Below are 27,899 nucleotides of genomic sequence, written 5' to 3'. Positions count from 1 at the left end.
TATGGGACACAGGCTGCAGAACCCCGGGATGGTCGATCTCTGGGGATGAGGAGTATTTCTGGCACCTATCCTGGCACCTCCAGCAGGCTAAGAGCAAGGAGGGAGGCACGGGGTGAGCGGGTTGGCTCTGCTCTGCAGCACTTCCGAGACAAAGCAATTTTACTAAAAAAGGAACTTGGAGCACTTCAGTCCGTCAAGCATGAGGCTGTGCCAGCTCTGTCTCCATCCTGCTCAGTCCCTGGCGACCAGGAGGAGGAGGAGAAGGAGGAGGCGGCACGGAGGGAAAATGGCAACAGACACTCTGCTGTGCACTGGCGGCTCAGGGCCAGCCACCATGAGCCCGAGGGTCTCAGCCAGCCCCCAGAAGGGTGGGGAGAAGCAAAAAGGGGTTTGGGGGCTGCTCTCACCAAGGAGCAGCAGGACACTGGTGGGGAATCTCGCCCTCTGTTTTCCCCTTCCCAGTCCTGCTGCCCAGTGGCACTTGCATGTTCCCCAGGGCATGAACCCACTCCTGCTGTGTGTGTGTGTCTCACCCATGCCCTGGGACGCCACACTCAACAGGGACCTCTGCCCCAGGGCTGCTGCTGTGTAACAGCACTCTCAAAAGCAGTTCTGGCTACATGGATAATATCAACTTGTTATAGCATTTCCCTTTATAGCTGTGCTGCAGACAGCCTTTTCAAATCGCTGTAAAGCATTCTTGCTTTTTCTTTCCATCCCTCAGTGCAACTTGACAAGTTTTGTGGTTCTTTTCTTAATATGTGGGTTTACTTTATGTCACCAAGCACTAGCAAAGACAGAGAGGCTTTTAAGTCACAGTAATCTGAATTTTAGAAATAACAAGCTACAAAGATCTGTGATTAAATGTGGAGCACGTAAGAGCAGCAAAAACAAGTACTCTGTGTTCTTTAAAAGATCATTTGGGTAACAGTGACATAACCTAAGCACCCAGTTGCAGTCCAATTTAATCAGCAAATATGCCTCTGGAGCACAACCATCTAACATAGGAAAAGAAACAGAAGTGCAGTCACCACCAGTAGGAGAAATTAATGCATTCCACTTAGACAAAGATTAATTATTATGAATCAATCAAAAAATACATTTGCCCCAAGTGGGAGTACATGGACTTCTATTCATCACGTTGCCTTCAAATAATAATAATTAAACATCTAAAGACAGAAGACAATTTTATTCACCCAAAACAAGCATTACAAAATGAGGACCACCTTTTTTAGTCTGCAGCATTTTGATCAAAAGTAGTTGCCCAAAAGTAGGATAGGCAGAATATCTGCTAGAAGAAATGTGTATAGGTGCAGAGGACTCTGCTAATTCCAGTATAATTTTTCATATAAGAGTTTTCGTGTCAGTGCTGATTTTTTGATATAATTTGCATCATAAGTTTACCAAATACAATTTATATTTGCTACTAATTTTGTCCAGTTTAAGGGCCTCAACTATAATCTCAATGGCATCTCAAAGGGTCATAAATCAGATTAAAAGTTACCACAGTTGAATGTTTTCAAGAAAAATGAACATGGTGGTTTCAGGAAGGGCATGAGTAGGCATCTTAATAAGGTCTCCCTTTGTATAGGAGTTCTATTAAAAATATTTCAGAAAGATGATGGTGGGACAAGTATGTCTGAAACAGACTGGGTTATTAACAGCAGGCTTGGCTCCCCTGCATCTCTTACATTTCATTTTTAATTTGTCTCTAGGCAGTCCTGGCATGTCCTTGTGACAGCGCTCTAAGAGAGCATTGCTCTGGGTAAGACAATGTGCAAGAGCAAGAACACAGTCAAAAAAAAATTAATTTGTCATGTACAGGAGAAAAAAAAAGTGCAAAATTAAAGGACAGCAGGAAGCAACTATGTTACCAACTGGAGAATATTATTTTTTTATTAATTTTATGTGTACAGAAAGCTTATTCTGTGAAACATTCCCCAAACCATCACTCCATATTCGTGGCTTAGCATTCCTGGTGGGATGGGGAATAAGAAACTTTTTTCCTTTTACTTTGCAGGGCCAGGGTGAGGCACAAAGAAAATCTCAGATGATCCTGATGAGTCCCTTCCAACTCAGTATATTTCATGATTTCTGTGATAATTTAATCAGCAGAACCCCAGATGCTGATGTTGACTTTACAGCCAGCTTTATCTGGGAGACTAAGAGATGGCCTTCCAGGTAAAGCATTCTTCCTTTTTTAAATAGTCTTTTTCTCCAGTGTTAGAGACACAGTGTAAGGCTCAGGCCTCACCCAGCCCAAGCAGTGCTGATGGGCAGTGCTTCCACTGACACTTTTTCCATTACAAAGTAATGGTCTACCCTAACATACTTTGTTTGACACCAATAAATCAGGGCAGCTCTTTTAACCATACCCGAGACTGAACCAGGCCGATTTTTTTTAAAGGTTAAAAAATTTGGTGACTTTTCAAAAAACATTTTTTTCCCGCCCCTTTTTTTAGTGGCACAGTCCAGCACTCCCTGTTCCTGGCAGCAGCTCAGAAATGCTCTGAGACATGCATCTTTTTGTGTCAGTTCTGACCCAAATGAAATCAAGAAACCTTGGAAAACTCACAGGAGATGGATTTTTGTGAATTTTCCAATTTAAAGAGGTGGAGATAAACCAAGATAAGTGTGTGAGAAAAGATCTGCAGCATATGGAAGGTTCATCTATAACTAGATATGTCTGCCTTTATTTTTATGGCCTTATACTTTTCTAGAGATATGCCTAGAGGCACTTGATTAACACTGGAGTAGTTATGTAAATGAGTGAATGGGACAATAGATGTAGTAGAAGAAAGCCTTCATTCTTAACCCTGACAAATGCTTGCTTTCCAAAGGAGAGATTGTTTTAATTGGCCAGCTAGCTGCTTAGAATGGGTTAGAAAGGACAGGGAGAGGACCTTCAAAAGCCAAGCAATTCTGAGACTTTTCCCAAGCAGCAGCAATGATAAAAGAAAAATCTTGTTTCTGTTACTAATAATTTAAAAATGCTGCACTTTGTCATCAATCTCAGTTTGCCATAATGAGCCTTGCAGGAAGTTCAAAAGTTGCAGGGCGACAAAAAATGGGCTTAAGGGATGTTGGGCAATTCAGAAACATGATTCCAATTGCACCAGATAATGTCTGTGTTACCCTAAATAATATTTTACTATTATGCCTTCTTGTGGAGGCTGTATGCATGTATAAGCACATATGTATTTTAAGATACACATTAATATAGAGAGTCCATGTGTCTACATGAATGTTCATATGAACAAATGTCAAGGGGAAGACTCCTTCAATAGATATAAAGGTTTAATTTCTTATCTAGTGCGTTTCATGTTTTACTTTGTTGAAGGCCTAGTATTTACATGTTTAATTACTATTTCCTCTCTCCCAAGGAACACACGGTTTTGCCATGTTCAGTAAAGTAATGAAACGTAGAATAAATCTTTCTAGTGGAATAACTACATGATACTAAACCCATGTTTTAGCTTATCCTCACCATGTACTTCAGTGTACATGGTTCTTTAAGTGTATCTTTGTAGCAACCAAACTTGCCATAAATTAGTCATGATGATATTACAGCTGAATTTAATTTCAAAGTCTCTCAGCAAGTTGTTAAGCATTTGTTGTCTAGGTCACTGCTGAGGAAATTTGAAAACTCTGGTATGATTTATGAATATTACTATATTAGTACAGTATAAAAGGCTATGGGGAACACAAGCACATAAACCTTTGTTTAATTTCATTCCAATAAAAATTTCATTTCTTATAGCAAAACAAACAAGTAAATCAATGTTGAATGATTCTGTTGTTTTGTTACGTAACTTATAATTTGCCTTTAGACATCCAAGCCAAGTAAAATCTGAGACCCTGCTCATTTTTGTTGAAACATGATTAGTTAACATTTAGAATTATTCTGCAGAGGTTGCTTCCTTGAGTAGCATCCATAATGTGATGTAAGAGAAGAAAGTCTAGGAACAAAAGGCTTGGCTTTTTTCCCCCATGTGTAATTATCTTATTCCTATTATTAGCCAATTTCTCAATGTAAACCTTTTTCTTCTGATGTTTACTCAACTGTTCATGGGATAATTAGTTTCCTAAAACTCCTACAACATCAGTGTTCAATTTAAGAAATGCTGTTACCTTGAGACTTGATGTTGTACGAGTTGCATGCACACAGAACTCCTGTAGCCCATCCCCATAACTGGGGAACAGTCCCATATGTATGAGTCCCTCTCAGCTCACGGAATGGGAAATGCTGAATAGTGAGAAGATAAGGTTAAAAGAGTAAAATCTTTTGCCATTTTTGCCAAATCACAAGCTAATATAATCACAGCTTATATTAATCACCAGCTGAAGATTCAGCTCTCCTTTAAGAAACTGCAGTTTGTGGGACTTGCACATGGAGGAACACGGTGATATTTGGAGGATCTGGCTGCTGCTGTCTAAAGCATCAAGTCTGTTGGCTTTTGCAATACCATGCAATGAAAATGTCCCTTACACTAGTGAAGGACTAACCTAAGCCAGTGTAATTTCTAATTTATTGTAGAGTTATATACATTAGCTTCTCAGAAATATTGCAGACATTTCTCGATCACTGGGAGGCAGTAATCCCCAAGCTTAACTAGGTTTTCTCTTGGAGATACTGCTTGACCTTAGGTGGATCACAATCTTTCTTTCTCTGTTTTGCTGTCTATAAAAGTATGATAATATTGGCTCACATCACCTGCTGAATAAGCCAACATTCTACACAAATAGCTGATGTGAGATTAATATTTCTGAAATATTCTGTTGCTGAGAATTGCTGTCAGTCCAAAGTGTATGCTACTGTCATTATGGGATGCAACAGAAATCAGGCAGCTTGTGGGCATTCTTGAGCCAGCCCCTGTGTCTGCAGCCTGACTTCACATGTACATGTCCAATGGAAAAGAGATTTAAAAATAAAAGTGTCCTTGAATCTAGATAAGAAACTTTCAGCCAATGGAGAATGTCCATCAACACCCTACAGGTTTTTTTCCAGCCAGTTCTGTCTGATTTCATATCTTTGTGTACCCAAATCCACCATTCTGGCTGGTAAAGGAGGAAGGGACAGCTGTGAGAGAAGGACTGTGGTAGGTCAGGGTACATTAGAGTTTGAAAAGACCCCTCAGGGTTTTGATTCATGATGTCTGCCAAAGCCACATGATGATGGCAGAGCACGAGGTGACAGCAGTCCTGCCATCTCCATGTGCTTCTCACTCCATGCCCAACTAGAAGATCCAACAAGCCACGTTGCTGCCCACTCACCAATGAATTGAAGTACATAACTACTCCCTTTGGCTGGAAATTCCCAGAGAGAGGGTGACTGGCCCATCCTTTTTCCATCCTCAGAGAAAATATCAGTTTTATTTTCAGAGGTGAGCATTACATACCTCGTACAAACCTTGTACAAATCCTAATGCAGCATCCTCTGCCACACAGCAGGAGGAACAAAGAGCTTTTCAGCATGCCTAGGAGAGCTCAAAAATATTCTTTTATTTAAAACTGTGAAGTCATCAGAAAGTGCTGAAATTTTAGAATGAATGAGATCCCACTTATAGTAAGCAACTGCTGAGTTGAATCTTCCCCTTCTTTCTTCTGTGTCTCTTTAACTCTAACTTGCTTCCACCTGGAAAATGCCCTGAACATTTTGGGAACTATAAGGAGCAAGAAACAAACATTCAGTCACAGCTGGCCCAAGGCATTTCTGAAAAATAAGCTACTCTATTCTCACTGTTGGGCAGTGGATTTTCCAGCAAAGTGGAACACTGGGTAGAGCAGGCATTTTCCCCCCCCAACTCCACATTTCCCCAGGGAATTCCTATAGATTTCTCAGCATCTACCCAAGCAATGTCATGGTGCAGCTGTACTGTGTTATACCAACCCAACATGTGTCCCCATGCCCTGCAGATTTGTACACTTTTGAGGGGAGAACAGCATTACACAGCTGCTGTGGCCAAAGCGTGGGTTGGTTTGTTTGCAAGCTAGCTTCCTATAAAATGAAGAAAAACCCCTGAAGAAAACAACAGCCTGGAGATAAAAAGTCCCGAAGTTCTAGAAATTGTCAGCTCCAAGAAATGTGGTGGGTGTAAAAAGCACAAATCAAGCTTTACATCCATATACAGCATCTATGTTTGCTCTGAACAATGCTCAATGGTGAGAGTGGGGAGCCCCGTGAGCGCTGCCTCCCACAGCGGACATGCCTCCCATTCCTGGGAATAGCAAGCTCCCCTTCCCACAGACACCCCCAAAAAGCCTCTGTCTGTTCTTCACAGCACTGGGCAGGAGTTTGCTTCCTCTTTGCAAAGCCCTTTCCAGCCGGATGGAAGTGGGCTTTGCTCCAGGAGCTGAGGGTACATCCCCAGCAGTGTGTCAGCAGGTACCAGAGCAGGTCCCTGGCTACAGAACTGCCTTTTGCACTGCTGTAATTTCTGGGGAGCTTAGGAGCCACTGCCTCACCCCAGGTCTAGTTGAGGACTGGGTTTGGCTCATTAGTCTTAGCCCAGATCACACAGTGTTCACAAGGGGTGAGACAATAATTCATCCTTGTTAATCTACAATAAGTCAGGAGAGGACAGAAAATGTTAGCTATGTGGCTAATATTTGCATATTGCCATTCATTAAAAACCATCACTGAAATGTGACTCAGAAGGAACTAAATTAGAGATTTTTCAACCAACCCTTCTCCAAGATTTGAATAACATGGATTTAAAAAAAATCTTTAGGCAAATGTACAAAATGAAATGATCATGAAAAAATACCAAATCTATTTATCATGAACATGCTCATCTCTGTGAGATCTCTGTAGCAGCTGAAGGTATTGCAGAGACTACAATGCACAGAGTGCTTTAGGGTGAGAAAGTGCTTTTGAATAGACTATAATTCATTTAAAACACACAAAATGAGTTTTAATGCATGCAGTCAAAGCATTAGAAACTTTTTTAAAAGAAAGGCTTTGTATATATATTGGGTTATTCAATAGATGTAAGACCTCACTTATTCAGTGAGTGGAAATAAAAAATACTATATAAAACTACTTTTACTGTGTCCTTTGCTGCTTTGGAAGTTAATCTAGATGCTATTACATCTTGCAGAGATGATAACTTTGTATTAGGACTTAAAATCTTCAGTCCTTCCAGAAGATATTACACAACTCACTTGCACCATGATATTTGGGGAAACTAAATGCATGCCCACCTTCATGAGTTCCTCAGAGAGGCTGCATGGCAAGTCCACATAAATCTTTCAACTGAGATTCAAGCACTGAGAAGGAACTACTGAATTGCTGGCAATGTGAGCTAATATGAACTAATATGAACTTCATGCAAAATTTTGCTTTGTCCGGAATTGCCGCTGGGAGTGAACTTGCAGTAACAGGCTTGTCAGAGACCTGCCAGGGGAGTCTCTCTGGCAGGCTGTGAGCTGCAGCTGGAGCTGCCTTTCCTTCAGTTTGCTCTGAGTTTAGGACATGCTTGTGCAGCTCTGCTATAATCTTTTAGCTGGAGAGGAGATAGAGAGGAACCCAACAGACCTGAAGCAGACAAATCTCAGGATAATCCCAGTGCAAAGTCAAGCCTTGGGTGAATCTGCAAAAGTGAAAAGTTTATTGAGGCTCAGACTGGGTCTAAGGCCATCTCGTCTGGGCTGAGGAAGCTGTGGACCCAGGAGAGATGGAAGCATGCAGTTTGCTTGTTTTAATGTAATGACTGACTGGGATGCCTGTAGCCAGAAAAGCATCCCCACCCCTCGATGAGAAGTCCCACCCCCACCATGGAGCCACACACAGGGAGCTCAGTTCCCACCAGAGAGAAGCTCAGTCCATCCCTCCATCACTGCCTACTTGACCACTGGCACAGCAGTAAGGCAAGTTTCACAGGGAGAAATAACACCTTAAAACTTTTAAATAACCAAAGAAAATCCCAAGAGGACAAGCTTCATCAGCTGCACCACTGAGTCCAACAAAGCACATCACCATTCTCGTGAACTCTGTCTCAGCAAAGACAATATTTGGGCTTGACTTGTTTTCTGCTCTCCCAAGTAAAGAAACTGTTGTTGTTCCCTTAAGAAAGCACTTCCCTGTTCACAGGAAGATTTCCCTGATATTTTGCCAAGAGTTGTATAACAAATGGCTGATGAAACAAATAACAAGAACAGACCAGAGAGAAGAGAGGAAATATCTGAAAAGAGGAAAAGGACAAATGAGTCTTCAGAGAATATGAGCTATAGAGGATGGGCTGAGTTTATGTCTGGTAGATTTTGCTTCATTTCCAGTAATTCATGCTCTGTATGCTTCTAGAAACAGATAGATGAAATATTTACAAAACCCACACCACTGGATCCAAGACAAGTTGTGAGAAAAAGAAAAATTTTCTAAGTTTTGACAGTCAAAATAGATTTGTCACTAGGCCAACACAGAATTTTCCCCTTCTAACTTGGGCTGAAATAAGCAAATCGGATAATTTCTCCTATGCCTGATTTCTCTGTCTAGTGGATTGGCTCCACCACTGCTATCCCCACACTGGATGGTCCATGGAGCTCAGCCAGCACCTTTTGTCACAGTCCTTATTTTCTTTCAGGAGTTGAAGAGTGGTCAGTGCATGGACAGGACTATCCAAACCTCCAAAGACAAAGGCACCCAGCAGATATTCTGAAGGCATTTTGGCCAGGGTGTCTGAACAAGGTGCCATCACTGCTGTCAGGACTGGGACAGGGACAGCGAGAGCACTGCTGGCACACACCACTCAGTCCAGCCTTGACACTGGAGAGGACATCAGAGGAGTTCAGAAGCAGAAAATCTAGGAGGAGTAAGGGGGAAAAAACACAAATAGGAGACAAAAAGAAAATGAGAGAATTAAAAAAACTCTATGCTGTGTAAATTTTGCATATGAATAATATTAAAATAATGCTCATTTATAGGTGCATTTTGAACAAGCAGTGCTTGTTATTAACAGCATCATCCTAGGACCACTTTGCACATCTGTGTTTTCCATTAACACCAAGCAGCAGCCTCTGGAGCACATATTGTTCTGTGTGCATCTACCCTGTGACTGTGAACACCAAAACTGTTACACAGATATTGGGGAATAATTCCCTAGATAAGCTGTGCATGTATTCACAAGTAAAATATGCAGCCACACCAGTGCACACACAGAAAACACTCAATTTGTATGAGAAAACGAGAGCTCAAGGCAGGTTAGTACTACAGATACCAAGCCCTGAACTGGCTACAGCAATGCACCAGGACCTGTAGCTGCCAAAAAACAGTGTAACAACCTTTCAACATGAGCCACATCCTAATTTTTGTTGGGGCTGGTTTCACTAGCCTTCCTCAAGACCCTTGTCTGTGAATCCAGAATATAACTTGGACAAGAACATGCATATTCTGACCATTTAATGCATGGTTTAGGGAAATTGAGGTGTAATTAAGCCCCATAAAATCACTACCTCCTTCTGAAAAGAGTCACCTAGCAAGCTAAAAACTGTATGAGTAGCAGAGTGATATTCCTAATAAAGTTTTCATGTGCTTCATTTTTGCAATATTGGTACAAAGGAAACTCACACATACAAACAGAAGTTTCAGGTGACAAATGCCAGCTGGAAATTTCAGGTGACAAATGCCAGCTGATTACCAGCAGTTAGCTTCTAAAGCACAACCTGGTTGCAAAAACTAGAAATTTTACCATTCTTATAAGAAGACATTAAAGCTTATTAAACCAGTTCATGATTGTATCAGCAATTCTCTGTTTCTGTGCAGTGATATTTTTTCCTGGGATAACAGTATCTATAGCAATTTCATGGGCGAGGTTCACATCAAGGACCTGCTGCTAGCTGGAAAATTGCATTTGATCTCTGCTTTTCCTTGTCTCTTTTTAGGTTTTCTTTTCTCTTAAGTTTAAAGACACTTTCATTAAAGAAATTATTCCCTTTCTTTGGGAGGCTGAATCAGAAGGTACTAAAATCAGTGAGAGCCTTTCCATTAATTTAGGAGAGCTTTACATTAGACTTTCAATTAGAAACAGTTAAATGTAGAAGTATAAAGAAACCAAAGATAAAGGAGAGGGGATCAGGAGGTGGAAATGTTTCATGAACATTTACAAACCTCTAAAGTTCATTTGGTTTTATGTTAAATTTAGGTCAAAGGTTTGGGTCAGCTTTTGTTCTCCTCAGCCCCTGTTTGCTCTGATCTTCTGTTCCAGAGTGGGATCTTGACAGGTGCACTGTGAAAAGGGAAAAATCAGTTTGAAAAGCTGGACTCAAGACCTGCTAGAGGCAGAATGATGAGACAACTGCTTTGCAGTTTGTTTCATGTCAGAGGGAACACAATTGGCTGAGATAAAGTAGTGCAGCACTAGACTGAACACTGCAGATACTTTCAGGAAATGTCATGAGAGGGACACATTAGAATTAACACTCCTGCTTGGCCCCTCCTGCACTCACCTCGGTGCTGACAAACCCTTGAGTTTTGGGGCTCTGCCAGGCCCTGAGGCAGCAGCATTGACTGTGCTTGCCACTTGTAAAACTATTCACTTGAGGACAGCGTTTTGTTGACCAGTGGCAAAACACCAAATCTCCCACAGGGAGATGGATCACTCGTCCTCCAAAGGTCACGGGATGCCAGGGTGGCAAAATCATTGTCCCCAGCAGTCTTTGCCTGCCATTGACAAGAGAGGAGTGAGGAACAAGAAGATTTTGGCACTTATGACACAGATATACAAATAAGGCAACTCTATAAGGAGAGACAGTATCTTCAGGTTAATTTATTGTAGTTTTTATAATTTATAGATTATATTGTGGGAGAATCAGAGCAGCTTCCTGACATGTCTTCTAGCTAGCTTCAAAGGGAATTAAAACTTGAAAACAATTACTAAATTTTACTGAATTATGTTAATCAACTGGATAAATGTAGAGGAGGGGGGTGGAGGGCAAAGGGCAGCTGATATATGGAAAGAAAAGAAGAATGTTAGGAGGAGAAGTGATAAAATCACTAGCCCTGGGGGACAGCAGGAAAATCTTTTAGCCCCAGAGCACTAAATGTTCTGTCACAACACAATTCCTTCTGCCTCATCCCCAGCTTCCTGCTCCTGCCTGAGTCCCCTCCATCCCCACCTCAGCCACGTCAGCACGAGGGTTTGCAAGGCCCCTCTGAGCCAGACCCCCAAGACCCGAGTTAACACAAAAAACCCTGCACTGCTTGGGTGCAGCATCACTGGATGGGGCTGGCACTTCACGTGTGTTTTGGCTCAGATTCATCCTGTTTAGTTTAGGCATTTAACCACAGACTAAGTCTCTAATTCCCTTCAAATCCTTCTCCAGCAAGCAGAGAGAGGCTCTGGGCACTCCCAGAGTGTCGTAGGTTGATAAGGAAGTGAGTTTTTCTTGGGAAGTTATAGTCAAACCAACCAGTGGTCAATCCCTGCTGTTGGAGGGATCATTCTCCTGTCAGGGAGCACAGGGGGAGCTGGGCACCCTGCCCAGCCCAGGACAGACCGTGGGCTGCCAGCCTCACCTTCCCTTCTTCTCACTGGCGCAGGGAGCACGGCGTGGCCACAGAAGAACAGGGACAAAAATAGGTTTCTGACCTACTTCTTGGCAGCAGGCAGCATTGAGAGCGGCTGCTGGAGCCAAGGGGGAATAGATCTTAACCACATGAATCACACGGATGTGTTGGTGAGCTGGGAATGACATTGCCTCTCCATGCTGGCTTCCCAGCTTTCCTGTTGAAGCCTTTTCTCTCTGTTTTTCACCATTCTTGATACACAGACCTGGACAATTTTTTCCCTCTTAATTTCTGTTGATATCACATTTTCTTCTGTGTTTATGTGAAACAATATTATTTTCCATGGTTTTGAATTCAGCACAGGACACAGTTGTTGTCTCACAACATTTTGGAAACTGCATTTAGGAAACATTTTCAGCCATGAATATTTGAAGATTATTATATTTAAATCAGTTCCAAATATGAGATTCTTTTTCTTCTTGAGGGAATTGTGCTGTAACACTTAAATCCTTTATATTAATTTTTTTCCTTTCTGATTTAAATTTAGACATACTGTGGATTTATATTATTACTTTTCATCAATAGCAAGTACTTTCCATCCTAGCAGGCTCTCAGTGGTGTCTGCACTGAACAACAGAAAATACCTATTCCTTGGTGGAGTTTTCTCTAGATAATTTTTTAATTTCTAGTCTATGTTTTTAATTATCAATATTCTCTAGTGTTTCATCTTCCACAGAAACTTCCAATATTTTTAGGACATCTTTTCAGACACCATAATTGTTTCCTTATGGAGACTGAACTGGATCCATGGGATGGTCAGCCTTACATACCTGACACCTTTTCCTCTTGTTTTCTCCCATGGGCTGGTTTATATCAGGTTGGCTGAAGATCTGTTCTAACAGAGGGACTGGATGCTGTATGCTACACACATCCAAGCAGTCCCATTGTAATCAATTAGTGAGATGAAATAATTTCAAAGAAAACATTTGTCCCATGTAAATAACATTTTCATTACTCATTTCAAATGGCCAAACAGCAAAACCAAAGTTTTTTTTTAATAAAAAGAGAATGGTCTTAAAGCAAACACCACAAAGAGAAAAGTTGCTGGAAATTTCCTTTGTGGGAAGGGATGCAACAGAACTAGAGTTTTATCCTTGGGTCACCAATACTTAGGGTCAACCAGGGGACTATCTTTGAAAAAATTAAAACTCTCCTGAGAAAAATAACACATTATTCCTTCTGACTGACTCCAAAGAAGAAAAAACTGTAATTTTACCCACCACATCCCATCTGATCCCTGTTCATGCCTGGGAAGATGCATTTCTTTTGGAGTGAGCCCGTTGCTGTCACATCCTCCCATCAGCTGAACCCTGGGAGGTTTCTCTCTGTTGTACTGCCAGGACGCTCCTTATGCCCCTTCTGGAGACACACAGGACAGGTCCCAGCACACTCAGCAAGAAACTTTCAGCTCCATTTGCACAGAGCACTCCTTTTCCATTACAGGAAATCAGGGAATGAGGACTCAGCCCTCCCTTTGGCTGAGAATCACAATTCTTGGGCATTTTGTAGACACTGCTGTTTAGGGTGCACTCAAAAGATCCCAGTGCATCCTCAAAACAGTTCCTGAGCTTGCTTAGATTTAAAAAACATAATGTTGTCAATGCTGTTGATGACATTTGGGCTCAGATTTATGAAAAGATATTTTTGATTAAATAAGCACACACCTGTACAGATATTCACACTTCAGAGGATTGGGAGAATTAGATGCAAATGGCTGTTGATGAAGCTCAAACACTGTGTGCTGGTGCTGGAATTCAGAGCCAGCTTTCTGGGATTAGGTGTCCCTGACTAACCTCAGCTGTTAGAAATTATTGTGGAGCTTGGCCCTGGCAGGTGAGGGGTCACTGTGAGGAGGAGAACAAAAGCTTTTCTTCTCTCTTCTGCCCCTGCCTCTCCCCTCTGCAGTATTGGGCAAATGTGGTTTTAATTCAGAAATACAAATGTTATCTTCAAAGTCACTCTGAGAAGGAAGGGTGGGGGAAAGGGAGAGAAAAAAAAACCCCAAAAAACAAACAAACAAAAAAGAAACACTAACCAAACAATTGGATTGCAATTTGTCAAGATTTTTTAAACTGTGAAGTTGAACTGCAAAGTCTTAACAGCTGACTGATGAGCCAGTGGGGGAGGAAGAGAGACTAGGAGTGCTGGAGTTAATCTGCAGTGCACTTGAAATGCAATGAACTTTCTTGCTGTTCTAACAGCGTCTAATATTTTGCTTTCTTCAAGACCAGCCCTTTTCTGATGTAAATAATGCTGTGATCCCATGTCACCAGGAGTCTAGGGAAAACAGCTCCACCTTATGTGCTGTTCTTGGAGCGCTTGGAGCAAGGCAAAACTGTCACCAAAAGCTGTTTGGGAGCATTAAGTAGCAAGGAGACATTTTCCCCCCACCTTAGGCTTTTGGAAGTCTCCAGGCTGGGAGGTATTTTTGTTTCAGGTTGTGACAGCAATGGCTGCATACGTGCTGCAGCTCTGACAGCAGATGTGAATAATGGAAAAGGGTTCTGAACACGAGAAGTCACTCTGAGCGCTCGCTGAACTTCCTTGATGTGTGTGACATTGACATAGTACGCCCCAGGGCTTTCTGGATCACACGGAGTTTGCCTGTTCCACGTGCTGGTTTTATGAACAGCAATCAAGCTGTAAACATGTAGGCAGCTGAAACACATGTAGGCAGCGTGTGTGGTGAGTGGCTTCCCATGCTGTCCATGGGTGGGAGGCACCGAGCCGAGGTCAGGGCAGCAGAAACAACGTTTTGCCATCAGAGGAGAGGACTCCTGCTCCCTGGCAGGGCTCGTGCTGGGCGGTCTGGATGGTGGTGGTTCTACATCATCATGTTGTCTGATTGTATAACACACACAGCACCTGGAAGCAGCTTTTGGGATGCACAGAAGCTCAACCAGATGCATCTCACAGGAGCTGATGTGTGAGCTGGATACGCTCCTCACCAGTGTAAGAAATTAAAGCCTTCATTTCCAAGCACAGACGCTGGAGAGCAGGGTCATGGCTCAGCAGACAGTCAGCCCAAGCCCCTCTTCCTTAGTCTGTGAGGCAGTGGCCCATCAATCAGATACACATTTCACAGAGCTGCATTAGTGAATCAGCAGCACTGAGAATCCGGTTTCCCCCTCCCACATCCCCATCCTTCAGAAGGCAAAGTCTGTTTCTACAGGGACTGAAAGCAGGATTAATCCCTCTCTGATTTCCTCCTCTAACTCCTTCTCCCTGACACTCCATTCCAGCTTTCATCCTATCTGGGCTATTTAGTCTAGAGCAGGGAAGACAGAGAGGAGACTTGATAACAGTCTTCAATTATATAAATGGCTTATGCAAAGAGGAAGGCAATAAATTTTTATCCACATCCACAGGGAAAGCACAAAAAAAGTAATGGGTTTAAATGCAGCAAGGGAGACCTGAGTTCAGAACTAGAATAACTTGCCTGCTGCAGGGGTCACTGGGCACTGGAGGGGATTGCCTGGGCAGGCTGGGGGATCTCCACGCCTGACGGGGTTAAAAAAACACTTCAGACAAACGAGTCAGGAGTGGTTTGTGTGGGGGTGGATGAGGTGACCTGTTCAGGTCCTTTCTAGCCCTGTTTTCTTCTATACCGTGGTGGTAAGTATTCCAGCCCCACTCCTTGGCAGAAAACTACGACAAAACTCCACTCCTCTGTTTTTTGGTACAAGTTGGCAATCTTGTGGCAGCAACACAATTGGGTCAAGGATCTGATGAAGTCAGAAGACAGGATGATCCCTCAGCACACAACAGGCATAACTGTAAGGTCCTGCAGCACCCAATTATTCTGCCTAAGCCTAAATAATTAAATTTTCTCTTAGACAGTCAGCAAGCTCCTAAGAGCTCAGCAGCTCTGCAGAGGACAAGGGTTCACACTCACAAACACACACTGATTCCAAAGCAGTGGCACCTCAGCAGCCTCCCCACAGGTAAGAAGACAAAGAAAGTTACTTTGCCCTGTGCAAGATTACCAGATACCTTGGAGTGTGCTCGTGGTGGCAACTGCTAGAGCCTCATCCTGCACGGCCCTTGCAAAAAGGAGCATCCCTGGAGATGCTCTGCTCTGAAATGCACTTCTCACCAAATTGCACTGAAAATGGGATGGATCCTGTGTTTACATAAGCATATCCTTAAGTGCATTGCTGGACTGGGGCCTTACCCAGCTATATTCCAGGCTCCTGGAGGTCAGTAGGGATTGATTAGCTTCTCTGCATGACCTGGGCACTGAAAGCCTACACGTGTCAGAATGAGGATATTTTCCAGCATATAAATTTTCTCACTGAGTTTTAGATATCCTAGGCAGAAAAGATGGCAAATAACAAAGTCAGAAGGCAGTCTCTCCTTCTGAAAGAGAGGTGTGAGTGAACCCTAACAGATGTAATTTGTATCATTACTGCTGCTGAAGTTAGCAACCTTTAGCAAGGAGACATGATCAATAGCTACTTGAGAAGACACAGCTGCATATATCCAAATGGATGTGAGCAAGGAAGAGGTGTAAAAGGAAATAACTGAATATTTAAACCAGATGAAAGGTGTAAGGTAGGTTATTGACCTTGAAAGAACCAGATAAGTAAAAAAAGTAGAGAAGGGCAACAATGATTTATGTACTTGCCCTGCACAAATATTAGAATGGCTTATTCAAGAGTGTAGTAAATTATGAACAAAGTAGAGCTTTATTAGATTAATGACAGAGGAGTTTATATAGAAAGGCTGGCATTTTTGGAAAATGGGTAAGAGAAATTAATTTTATTTTAACTCTTTTGTTTCCAGGCTTGAACACTCCTTTTTTTGCCATGCAGCTATTTGTCTTTCACTTGGTAATTACATATCTGTTTCCAGATCCTTTGTGACAACAGTAGAACTTAATGTATGGAAAGCAACAGGACACCAGGAAGGGGCACCCATGGAGACAGAGATTATAAGTACTAAAAGCTTTATCAAAGATGATAGAAGCTAAAAGAAGCTCAACAAGGACCTGTTTCTAACACTGTGGAAAGAGGTGGGAGTTTTGGAATTGACCAAGAGGCTCTCAGACCTTTATCATGATTCTGTAGTGATGTCCAGAATCCCTAGTCTTGCATCATACATGCTGATGTCCCTAAAAAAGGCAGAAGATGACAACCACCTCCCACAGGCTTTAAATCAAGCAAAGCAGGGTAAAGTTAAATTTGGTACAGCAACAAGGGGCCACAGTATGAAGTGATTCACATGTGGTTGCACAGAAAGTTGGGCCAGGACCTCCACATTCCATTTCCCATCCAAATGCCTAATCTAGACTAAAGGAAAGAACACTTCTGTCTGCAAGGACAAACTTTTTAAACTGGCTTAAAGATTCTGTTTAGGAAAAAAAGCCTCAACGCTTCCCTGAAAAATCAAACACACACAAAAAAACCAAACTCCCCCCAAAAAGCAAAACAAAAATTCCACAACACCAACAATAAAAAAAAAAAAAACCCAAAACAAAACCAAAAAAACCCCAAAAAACCAAACCAAACAAAAAAAACCCAAAAACAAAGAGAAGGAAAAAAAATCCACCCTAACCAATTTTTAATGTCTGTAGTTTGGTTTGCAAAATATGTGTATTAATCCTAACCTGTTTATACCAGTGGAAGGGACAAACCAGTCATCACAGTACTCCTAATTGAACATGGAAATGTATCTGTAATCATATCAAGTCCCAGCAGTGACTCTAACAACTTCTTGGACCATTGCCATCAACAAAAGAAATAATTCCACAGAGAAAATGTTCAGGGGCACAGTTTGCACCAATTAATCAGGGCATGGTGAACTGCATTACTGGGGCACACCAGCCTGCTGGTCATTGTCTGTGACTGCCTTTTGCTGCAGAAGGAGTGGGTGCTGTGCTCTCCTCCATCCCTGAGACTGCACTTGATGAGATCAGAGGCCAAATTCTTCCTTCATCCTCAGGGTCAGGCCTAAGGGGCTGGCACTGTGCTGCTTATTATTCACCACTTGCCATGTACAGGTGACCTGAAAACCTGACCCACAGCCCAGTGAGGCCCCTTTGGATTTCTCTGTGCTTCAAATCGAGCCTCAAGAGAACAATTAGAATGAATGAGCTCAAATAAAAATGAATTTTTGGGAGTGTATTTATGATCAGTTTTGTGTGCTGCCCTTTGCTCCCTGCAAAACCCCTGGCTCAGGTGTAATGCAGCTGAAGAAAGTTCTGTGTAGGAGAGGATTGCATGTTAATGGACATACAAAAAAGAGCTGCTTACAGGGGAAAAAATAAAGATGGCTGAGAAATAAAAGCTATTTAGCAGTCTCACCACCCCCAGAGAATAAATTTCACAGGTAGCATAGTGCAGATACAGCTATTATGGAAACATGAATCTTCAACTCCTTTACATTATTATATTTTCCCTTCCTTCTAAGGCTTGTTGAAAAAGTAGAATATGCTAATAAACTTCCCTGATTTGTCTCTCTTGAAGTTTTGTATGAGCAAAGTAACACATTCTATTTGAACTTCATAATTCATATGTAATTATTTTTAGTTATGTTCTCTTCAACCCTCAATGGACAGCTAATGAATTTAAGAAAATATATAGCCTCCTTGAATTACCTACTTTAGTTTCTCACCGGCATTAGCTTGAGCTTAATTGGTAGCTACAGTCTAAAAAATCATCATTAAAATTTATCTCAATGCAGGTGTAATCTGGACAAAGAGGTTTCCCCCCATGATCTCCTGCTTCTGTGTTGCTGAACATCTCATCCCGTGGCATTCAAGACTGTAGCATCTGAAGGCTGGAGTATTTGGGTTCCCCCACCTGCAAGAATCAAGGGATAAATATGTATTTATTGGTCCACAACAGCTGCCATCCTGTGATGAGATAATTAGGCATATGCAGGGAGGGAATTCCCATGGGACTTGGGGTGAACAGTTTGAATTAGGCTGGAAAGGCGAAGGCTGGGATGGGGTCTGCTGCTTCTGCACAGCAGTGGCACTGGGCACAAACACTCCTTTGCCCCAAGAAAATGCCAAAAGGAGGCACAAGGAAAAGGAGAGCAGCTCCCTTCACTCTGTCCTGCCTCCACTGCACCTTCACCAGCAATGGGAAGCAATGGCTGCCCAGCTTCACCCTCACACCTGCAAGTCTTTCCATGGCCTCATTTCCTCCCTCCTCCGCATCCTCCCACAGAAATGGGTTTATTTGTTAAACAGAAAGACTGACTTCTTTTGGTGAAGTATTTTAAGATGGCCTGTGTCTGTATATGAAAACGGGGACTTATTTTCCTAAATAATCTACATTTTATAAAGGTTACAGGAAACTATTTTTAAAGGAAATTCATAAGTATTTTTGAATTTTTTTTTTTTTGCACTTACAGCCTCTTCCTTGCAGGCAAGTCTCATCCACGTTTCTTCATAAGACATTCAACATGTGCATTCATTTTCTGTTTCAAATAAGAAAAAGATCCAAACCCCACAGATGTTAATAGAAAATAAACATTTTTTGTCCTGATGCTGCAAAAAGTTTTCACAACAGTGAAATGCAGAGTTAAAACACACTAATGTGTAAAAAAAGTCATTTGAATCCATCACAGTGGACATACACTAGTCAAAACCACCTTAACACAACACATTAGAAACACCAAAGTACCACCTGCCTGTGAAAGGCTTGATTCTTATGAAATTGTTCCTTGAGAAAATGGTCCCATAGAACTTTTTAACTCTATTTAATCAGCACAAAACTAATCAAAGAAGATGACTCTCATTTCCTTTTCTAAATGAAAAATGTCCACTTCATGAGGGAAAGGTCAGGTGTTAGGCAGAGTGCTGGTGCACTTTAGAGAAGCTAAAATCTGCACCTGGATTTCCTCACATCCTAAATATTTCCCTCCTTCAGTTTGACTGAGAATTGCTGTTTAAAACTACTTTCTTCTTCCTGGTCCCTTCATTATTCTGACAGTTGTGTCTTTCCTAGAATTTACTCTTCCTGAAACATTTTCTGGATAAAATACAATAAATTCTGTTTTACGTCCTAATTCCACCTAGACAGCTGTAGAAGTGTTAAATAGCTACTGTGACATGTCTAATAAATAGCCATCTAACCACATTATAAGTAACCTAAATTCAGCCCAATAAATATTGCAATAAATTTGTGTTTGCCAGTAATCTGTATAAATATCAGTATACAATAGACCAGAAGGGCTAACCATACTACAGAGCTTTGATTTTGGAAAAGGGCCATGTGCAATATTTTATTCTTCTTAAAGGGGAAAAAAATCCAACCCAAACCAAACCAAACAAAAAACAAAACAAAACAAAACAAAACAAAAAACCAAAAAAAACAAAAAAAAAAACCCAAACCCAAAAAATTGTTTAGCAAACAATATAGTGTTGGGAAAGGAAGAGATTGTTCAACAACCTGCAATTTATTTAGATGACAAAAAATGAGATATGCGAAGTAGGGCATGTTTAGCTGAACATCAGTGGCAGTTGCACAACATTTGTATGCATTAAAAAGCAATAACTTTCCAGTTATTAATAAACTCCTATTGCCAATACCATTACCAGCACCTGGAAACATCTACTGAACAAGACACACAGATCTTTTTCTTCCAGGCTGCAATCCTGTTCTGACTGCCAAAAGCTTTGAAAAATATTCCAAGTATTTGGCAGACTACTCTGTAGCCTTATCAATATCCCCTTCATCAGCATTTCTTCACCTACCACCCACATTTTGCCATCCTCTGGATGACAGAAGCCAGGAGCTTCTCAGCTGGAAGAGGCTGGTGTGGCCCTGGAAGGAAGGAGGGGGCTTTCCCCACCTCCCATGCCTTATGTGTGCACCATCAAGCCCTGCCTAGAGCCACGGACACCCTGTTCCACCAGACCAGGGTTAGGCTCCTCGTCCGTGCTCTGCCTCCTGGAAAAACCTTCTTCATTTCCACTGCTCAGACTTGGACATCTTTAAGGTTCCTTCCTGGCTTTGCTTTCTCATTACCAAAAAACCATTCACTGGTGTGAGCAGTGATGACAATACCTGCCACAGTTCTGTGTTTATTCCGGTCTATTTAGTTTAGGTTGTTTAGATTTTATTTCTATTTATAAGCTTAGGAAAAAAAAAAAAAAAATCCATTCAGAGCAAGCTTTTAATACCACTGTTCATTCTTCATTCCCTATTTATATCTTTCTGGAGCTCTGTGATCAGAAGATAGTACTACCAGCTTCCCCTGGTGTAAATTTGCTCATAGAAAAAAAGGCAAGTTACACAATAGCTCTACCATTACATAAAGGATGTGCATCAACATCTGCATAAGCTAATATTTTCCACAGGGTCAGACTAATGGGTCATATACTCTGCAGCAGTTTCTAATGGCTCAGTTTAGGTAAGGACTGTGGAAGCAGATAATTTATGAGAAAAAGGGAATATTTCTTCGCATTCAACTTCAGTTATCAGTGGTGGCACCCCAGGGAAGTGGTCACAGCCCCAAACCTGGCAGAGTTCAGAAAGCGTCTGGACAATTCTGTCAGGCCCTCTGAGAGCACTCTGGGGTGTCTCTTGGCAGGGCTAAGAGCTGGACTTGATGATCTTTGTGCATTCCTTCCAAATCAGCATATTCTGTGATGTGCATTGAAGGTATGAAAGGTTGCCCATGGAAACCTAAATTTTGGGCAAAGCACTGCAGAGGTGAGAACAGCAATTTTCTGGGAGCCTATGAGCCATGTCAGGAACACATCATACATGCCTGCACCCAAAGTGTGGTGCTTCTTGGGACACCACCACACAGAAAGCTTGGGGTTCCTGCATCAGCTGCATTGATTGGCAGCTGATCAGTTCCCAGGAGCTGATGTACCTGCAGCAGGAGAGACCAAAGCTCTTTGCTCTCATTGGTGATCACTCTTTCCATTCCCTCCACAGTCGTCCTTAGCCTGCCCCACTCTTTCCCCACACAACATCCCACAGGGGTCTGCATCTCCCAGCTCCATAGATGTCTCAGCATGGAAGGGACAGTCCTGGACCTCCTCAGATTCTGTATGGTGCCATCAAAACCCACTCCATCTTCCCCAGTTATGACTGCTTTTCTACCTGAGGAGAAACATTGCAAATGCATAGGTGCTGATTGCATAGGGTGTTTTTCTTCAGATAGAATCTAAGCTCTCAATTTTATAAATAAATAAATACAGCACAGACCATATTGACATAGTGTCCTATTCTATTCATGAGATATCTCAAAGAGGGACAGAAAAGCTCTCAGCTGAGTCCAGGACAGGCACACTGAAGCAAAAAATTGTGGGTACAGAAGGCCCATTTTCCCTCAACAGCTTTAAATCACAGTCTCATTGCAGGTGGAGAGTAGATGCAGGGGAGTATGAGCCTCAATTAATAGGTCAAGGGCTGGGACATATCTAATTATAAACCCATTTACCCCTAGCCTAAACATCCTAATCTTAGCCCAAAATACACAAATCTGCCTGGATCGACACAAAGCAGCGATAGCCCATGCAGGGACCTGCCAGCCTCAAAGAGCCCATGTTGTTCTTTCAGCTATCACAGTTTATTTTTTGGACACTGAGACTCCAGAGGCTGCAGAGCAGCGAGGCACCATGAAGAATACAGTGATTTGTGACTTCAAGGATGAGGGGAACCTTTTCAATGATACCATTGTCTGTCTGTCTCCACAAGATGTACTGCAAAGGTTAATTTGTTTTGAAATCCCCATTTTTAATTTACATTACTGATCAACCTAGCAATTATAAATGTTAATCTATTCTTCAGTGGCCTTAAATTCAGAGACTGAGACTATTGAACTAAATAAAAATTCCATCCCTTGTTCTGATTTATTAAAACTTGAGAGATATGGAGAACCCACTGAGTCAGAGCATGGATAGGAGCATGCTTTCAAAGCACATCCTTAATTAATTTTAAAGCAGGAGGGACCAATTTATATCACTCTGATTCAAATCAGTTTTGTTAATTGTGATTTAAATCACCATTTAAATAATTCAATTTCCATTGCAGTTGTTCTTTCTAGCAGATATTCATGATAAAGGGTTATTCTCAGAGACTGACACCTAATCAAAATGCTTGATTGCAAAGAAAGGTAGCTCTGAGCTGGTATTTAGTATTTGTTTTTGTTAACTCTTAGTTAGCAAAAACAAATAGCACACCAATATCACACGTCACTATATATCTAAGTATTTATTTTGGGGTTTGATTTTTATGTTTGATTTATGAGAAAACAGGACATGGAGTTTTTAGTCACCTGATTCACTTTTTAAATATGTTCTTTGTGTCATGCTGCTTCTGAACAAAAATATCGAGAAGAACATAATTGTTTAAGTGGAACTACATTGTGTCCTGCATATTTTAGGAAATATTATCAAAATATTCCTTGCATTTCAAGGCAGCTGAGGTACTGAACAGTGCAAATATCAACAGCAATAAATCAGCTGAGCTATTTTTTCCTTGCTTCCCTGTTGTCAAGATTAGAACTGGTTGAGCTCACATCTTCCCTCCCCCCCGCCCCCATCTTTTACTCATAAAATGGGAAAGGATAAGCAAATTTTCCTGTTCTTTCAACTACCAGTTGTTTTCCCAACTTGGAATACTCTAGTCATTAAGCGATGTATAGCAGATAAAACAAAAAGAAGAAAATATTCTTTTTGCACCTGTAAAAAAAGGGCTGCAGCTGTCAAAAGCTAGTTTATTACTCAAGAAATTCCAATTCTAGGTGTCTAGTTAGTAATTTATTCCCTTTAGTGATATGACATTCTTCAGAATTCTGGCAATGAATATATACTCGGTTGTTATTTTTATGAAAGAGGTTATTAATAAGAAAATAAAATTTTATTTTGGGCATTCATAACAAATTTAGGCTGTCATAATTTCAGAATGCATGCCTTCAAGTTTTATTTTCAGAAGACAAAAATACTAATTTAAAAATTCAAAGATTAATGAATATGTGTTGTAAAAACACACACAGATTTCTTGACACTAAGGAACCACAGACAGAAAGAACAAGAATGTGAATGGACTAATTGCCATCTATTTTTAAAGGAAGCACAACAAAAACACTGTAGATTTTTATTTTCTAGAGGATTTTTCTCCTGCCCTCAAGTGACAAAGTATGATATTTATCATTTGCACCTGGATAGAGATTCTTCCCTTCCCCACAAGGAAACTGCTGGGCAATGAACTCTCCTCACACCATAATTCTCACACAACATGAGAGAAAAGGCACAGCTCTAATATCAAAGTGTTGTTTCCTAATCCAAATGCTTATTGTTGATTCTATCTAAACCTCTACCTGTTTAGAAATTAATTAACTAAGTTAACTATGTTAATTAACTATGTGGCTGCTGGGTAAGAGAGCTTTCCCACTCAATTACTTGAAGCAAGTTTGCAGCACAGTTTCTTAGGGCATGACTTGTTTCAGTGGACTCAGTCTAAAGGTTGGACACCATTATTTTAGAAGTCTTTTCCAACCTTAATGATTCTATGAATCCCATCCCCAGCAGCAGGGCAGGGCATCAACACTGCTCAGGCAGGCTGGCAGGGCTGGGTTCCACCTCTGGGCAGCAGCACCATAGCACTCACAATGCCCTTTGGAACTGGGTCATAATTTTCCTCTGGGCTATTCTTGCTATTTGGCACTAGGAAATTGTGTTCCCTGGGCCAAAAATCTGTGGTGTAACAGGGATCACATAAGAGGTGTCCAGACTGCAGTCTGCAATGGGGGTTTACACTAAGTCCTTCATACCTTAGCCAGCCCCCAGAAAATTATACTAATTTTCAATCAGTTTTCTGAAATAAGAGACATTTGTTTTAATTTCTGCATGAGGTGCAGAAAAGAATGAATTCTCCAGTATGGTAAGAATTTCAAACTAAATTAAACAATTGAGCAAGTTAGCTTTTCACCAGTTCGGCATGTGCAGCACAGGAATGTGCTCACCCAAAGGTGTGGGAGCACTGGGAATAGGCAGGCACCCACCTGGGAGGGAGCAGGACAAACACCCAGCTGACTTTGCCATAATGCCTTGCAGAAGTATTTCCCAATCAAATGAAAACCTGAGTGAAAAAAAAAAATCAAATAAAAATTTCATTAGTAAACAAAAATTTTACAAAAGGGTAAAAGCATTTCTGTCAAATAAGATTTTTTGCTTACTCTAAACTTCAGAGCAGGCACAGACTAAAAAGAGATGCCAAAAGCAGTAACTGAGGAGCTGTCACTGTGCTGCAGTTAAGGACATACACCCACAAGTTCCCCTTAGCAACATCTACTTTTCTGCTGAAAACAACCATAGTTCACAATTCCTCTTCAAGTGCCAGCCTACCTAGAAATGACAACTCAAACGTACAGAACAGAAGAAAGGGATCAGTAAATACCTCAGTCCTGTATTTGGAGAGCTGCACTGTGCATTCAAGACCAATTAAATACTTTAAAATCTCAGTGAATACCTGCAAGAGTTATATCTGCTAAGCCCATCAAGTTTGCAAAACTTGCACAGGAGAATCACAGAGGAATTTTGCAAGGGAAGGCTCAACACACAGATGTAATTTTTATGCTTTGGAACACATAGGAAATTCCAGCAATCATTGACTGAAGTCTGAGTGTCTTGCTGAAAGACATTAATTAAGCAAATATAAACCATTAAGTAAATATATGGAAAATGTATTGTGCATTAATAAATGTATTAGTGCCTTGGAAGAAACAAATTATATATGGCATCAGACTAAACTAGCTAGTGCAAGGCCAAGATGGAACAGCTATCTCTGAAACCACTAGGAAGTAATCATAAAGAAACACTTGAAATAATAAATAAAATAGAAGAAATAGTTCTTTTCCCCTACTACTCATGTCTGAAGCAGTGCAGAGCAGCCTAGAGCCGGACATATAACTTCCCTTTCATCCCTTCATGCTGACAGTGAAAGATGCTATACTGTGTCCACTGTACCTGGTCATCAAGAAATTGCCTCTGTACAAGGACTCCTCACTTGCACAAAGCTGAGGAAATTAGGCTGCTCCTCCCATACAGCACTGGATAAGACAGATGGGGTGTCTGAGGAGACACCACACTCCTGCTGCTGATAGTGAGGTGATCCCTGATTTTGGAACAAGCCTGGCATGCTCCAAAACAGCCAATGCTCAAATGACACTGGGTATGGTACATTGCATCCTAACCAGACCCGAATTTCAGGCTGGCTTTCCTGACACAGCTCAACAAGATGTCTGTGCCAGCTAGATATTTCACCTCCTGAGTGAGGAAGGAAAACTAAAAAGTAAAACTAGCTGACATCAGGAAAATTGAGAAGCTGTAACTCATACAGAATTGGCCCAGAAATAAACAGATTCTTCACTCCTTAATTTGCTCCTGGACCAGATCCATTCTGTCCAGATAAACTCCTCCTCAGTGCACTACACAGCTCTGGTGTAATGAAGTGATGGGTCATGCTGGAGCTATCACATCCAGGATTTATGAGGAGACATTATCACCTCAAATAGGGAATTGGAGGGGGCAGAGAGATTGTGGCTCTGCAAACAAGTCTTTAAGGCATGTTTAGATGAGTGGGATGCAATCAATCAAATTAAGGTGCTGTGCATGGATGTATCTCCACTGACTCAGAGAGAATTCCAGCATACATCAGTACAGGATCTGGTGGTTAGGAATTCTTTAACCATGCACATCTGTTAGCAAAAGCAGGCACACCTCCTACAGGTAACTCAGCATATTTCCTCTCCTTTCCCAAGAGTAAAATGTCCAGAGCTGATACCAAAGCTGCCTTCCCTGCTGATCCCCTTTTGTCTCTGTTTGGCATGTTACTTGCATTCTTCATTCAGCAGCAGCTGTGCATAGCTGGTCAAACACTCCAAGTTGTTTGTCAAAGTTTTCCTAAGGCTTTTCATCTCCCTGTTTTCCCATGAGGTGCCCAAACACAAGTCATCTCTGTTGGCTTTTGGAGCACATTAATTCTGAGCAGAGCATCTGAACTGGCAGGTAATCAGTTAGCTGGAGGTTAAAGTGGAGCATTTTTCCCTAACAAGGGCAACAAAAAGGTGGGAAATATATTTCTGAATTAGAACATTTTTTTTCAGGTAATATATTTCCTAGAGGCACATCTTTAATGCCAGCTCATGGGCAATTCTTTCACTAGATGCAATCTGAAAAGCTACTGGAGGTGGAGAAAAACAAAGCAGAATGTCTGATTTTATCACTTCTGAAATGCAAGGTGTGGGGATAACAAACTGCAGCCTCAAGGCTTTGGGCCCCGAAGCGCTGCACCACCCTGGATCCATGAGGACAGAAAGAGGAATCCTCCAGCTGACATCACTCACACTTACCCTCAGATTGTGGGAGATGTTACTGTGAGGGCACAAGGAGGAAAGAGAGGCCCTGAGCAAGGGCAGGAACACAGGGGCTCTGGAGCACTCAACCGGCTGCATGACACAGGAAAAGGAGTCTGACTACACACAGCTTTTGTCACACAGTGAAGAGGGAAATAGATCATATCTGCCACATCTTGTAGCCCTGATCTAGAGCCAGCTAATTGGTAACAGGAGTTTTATTTAAAGATGAACTCCATGGAATCTTTTAACATGAATATCTCTCAAATAATTTACTTGCTTTTGAGCTATCTCCTAGGAAACAGTCCATTCGTGTCAGCATTAAGGAGTAGGATGCCATGCATAGTTAGGAATGCCTGTTAACCTCCACCCTTGAAATGCTCATCCCTACAAGACAGGAGGAAAGAGGGCAGAATGAGACCTGATCTCAAGGCACCATCAGTGGGAGCCTGGCTCCTATTTGTGCTTCAGCAGTTCTCACACCAAATTTATGCCCAAATTCTGTCATGTGGTATCTAGCCAAGTGGATGCACAGGTAGCTGAGTGAGGTCAGAAATTAATTTGAGAAACAAAATGATGTAAAGACTGTTATTTATCCTGGCTATGCTATTTTTCTGAGATAAAAAAAAAAGAACGAAATATTTGAATTATAGCTATTTGATGGGTAACATTGCAGTAGACAGGTTAGTCCTTGTAATCTGCTGGCACCATCAGCAGAGGACTAAATCAAATATGTTTTTATTCATCTTATGTATCTATTAATGCAATCCATTGCAATGGTTATTCAATATTTATGTCTGTGTGAATTATTGCATATTTCATTCTCTTTTGAAAACTAGGATAGTTGAAATGGTACAGGATTGCTTTTTATCTGACAGAGCTTTAATCTTTTCCTTATCATGGTTTCACCTGAACTGTTGTTCTAAAAACTAAATAAATGAGGTTTTGGTGAGATAAGAAGTTCCAGTATTAGACCCTGATACCAACTGGTCATGGTGTCATGATATACCAA

General features: G+C 41.4%; 1 long non-coding RNA gene across 1 annotated transcript; it reads right to left on the bottom strand.

Moving 5' to 3' along the window:
• Positions 1–17,631: 17,631 nt before the first annotated feature.
• Positions 17,632–24,608, bottom strand: LOC128814007 (uncharacterized). The gene is made up of 3 exons (XR_008439247.1): positions 24,536–24,608; positions 18,924–18,991; positions 17,632–18,366 (listed from the first exon to the last, which is right to left on the bottom strand). It is a non-coding gene; the product is annotated as an uncharacterized LOC128814007 (long non-coding RNA).
• Positions 24,609–27,899: the final 3,291 nt, after the last annotated feature.

This window comes from Vidua macroura, chromosome 13 (genome assembly GCF_024509145.1).
Source record: "Vidua macroura isolate BioBank_ID:100142 chromosome 13, ASM2450914v1, whole genome shotgun sequence".
Taxonomy (NCBI): Eukaryota; Metazoa; Chordata; class Aves; order Passeriformes; family Viduidae; genus Vidua; species Vidua macroura.
The sequence above is the reverse complement of the archived record's forward strand: the minus strand, read 5'-3'. Positions and strand labels throughout refer to the sequence as shown.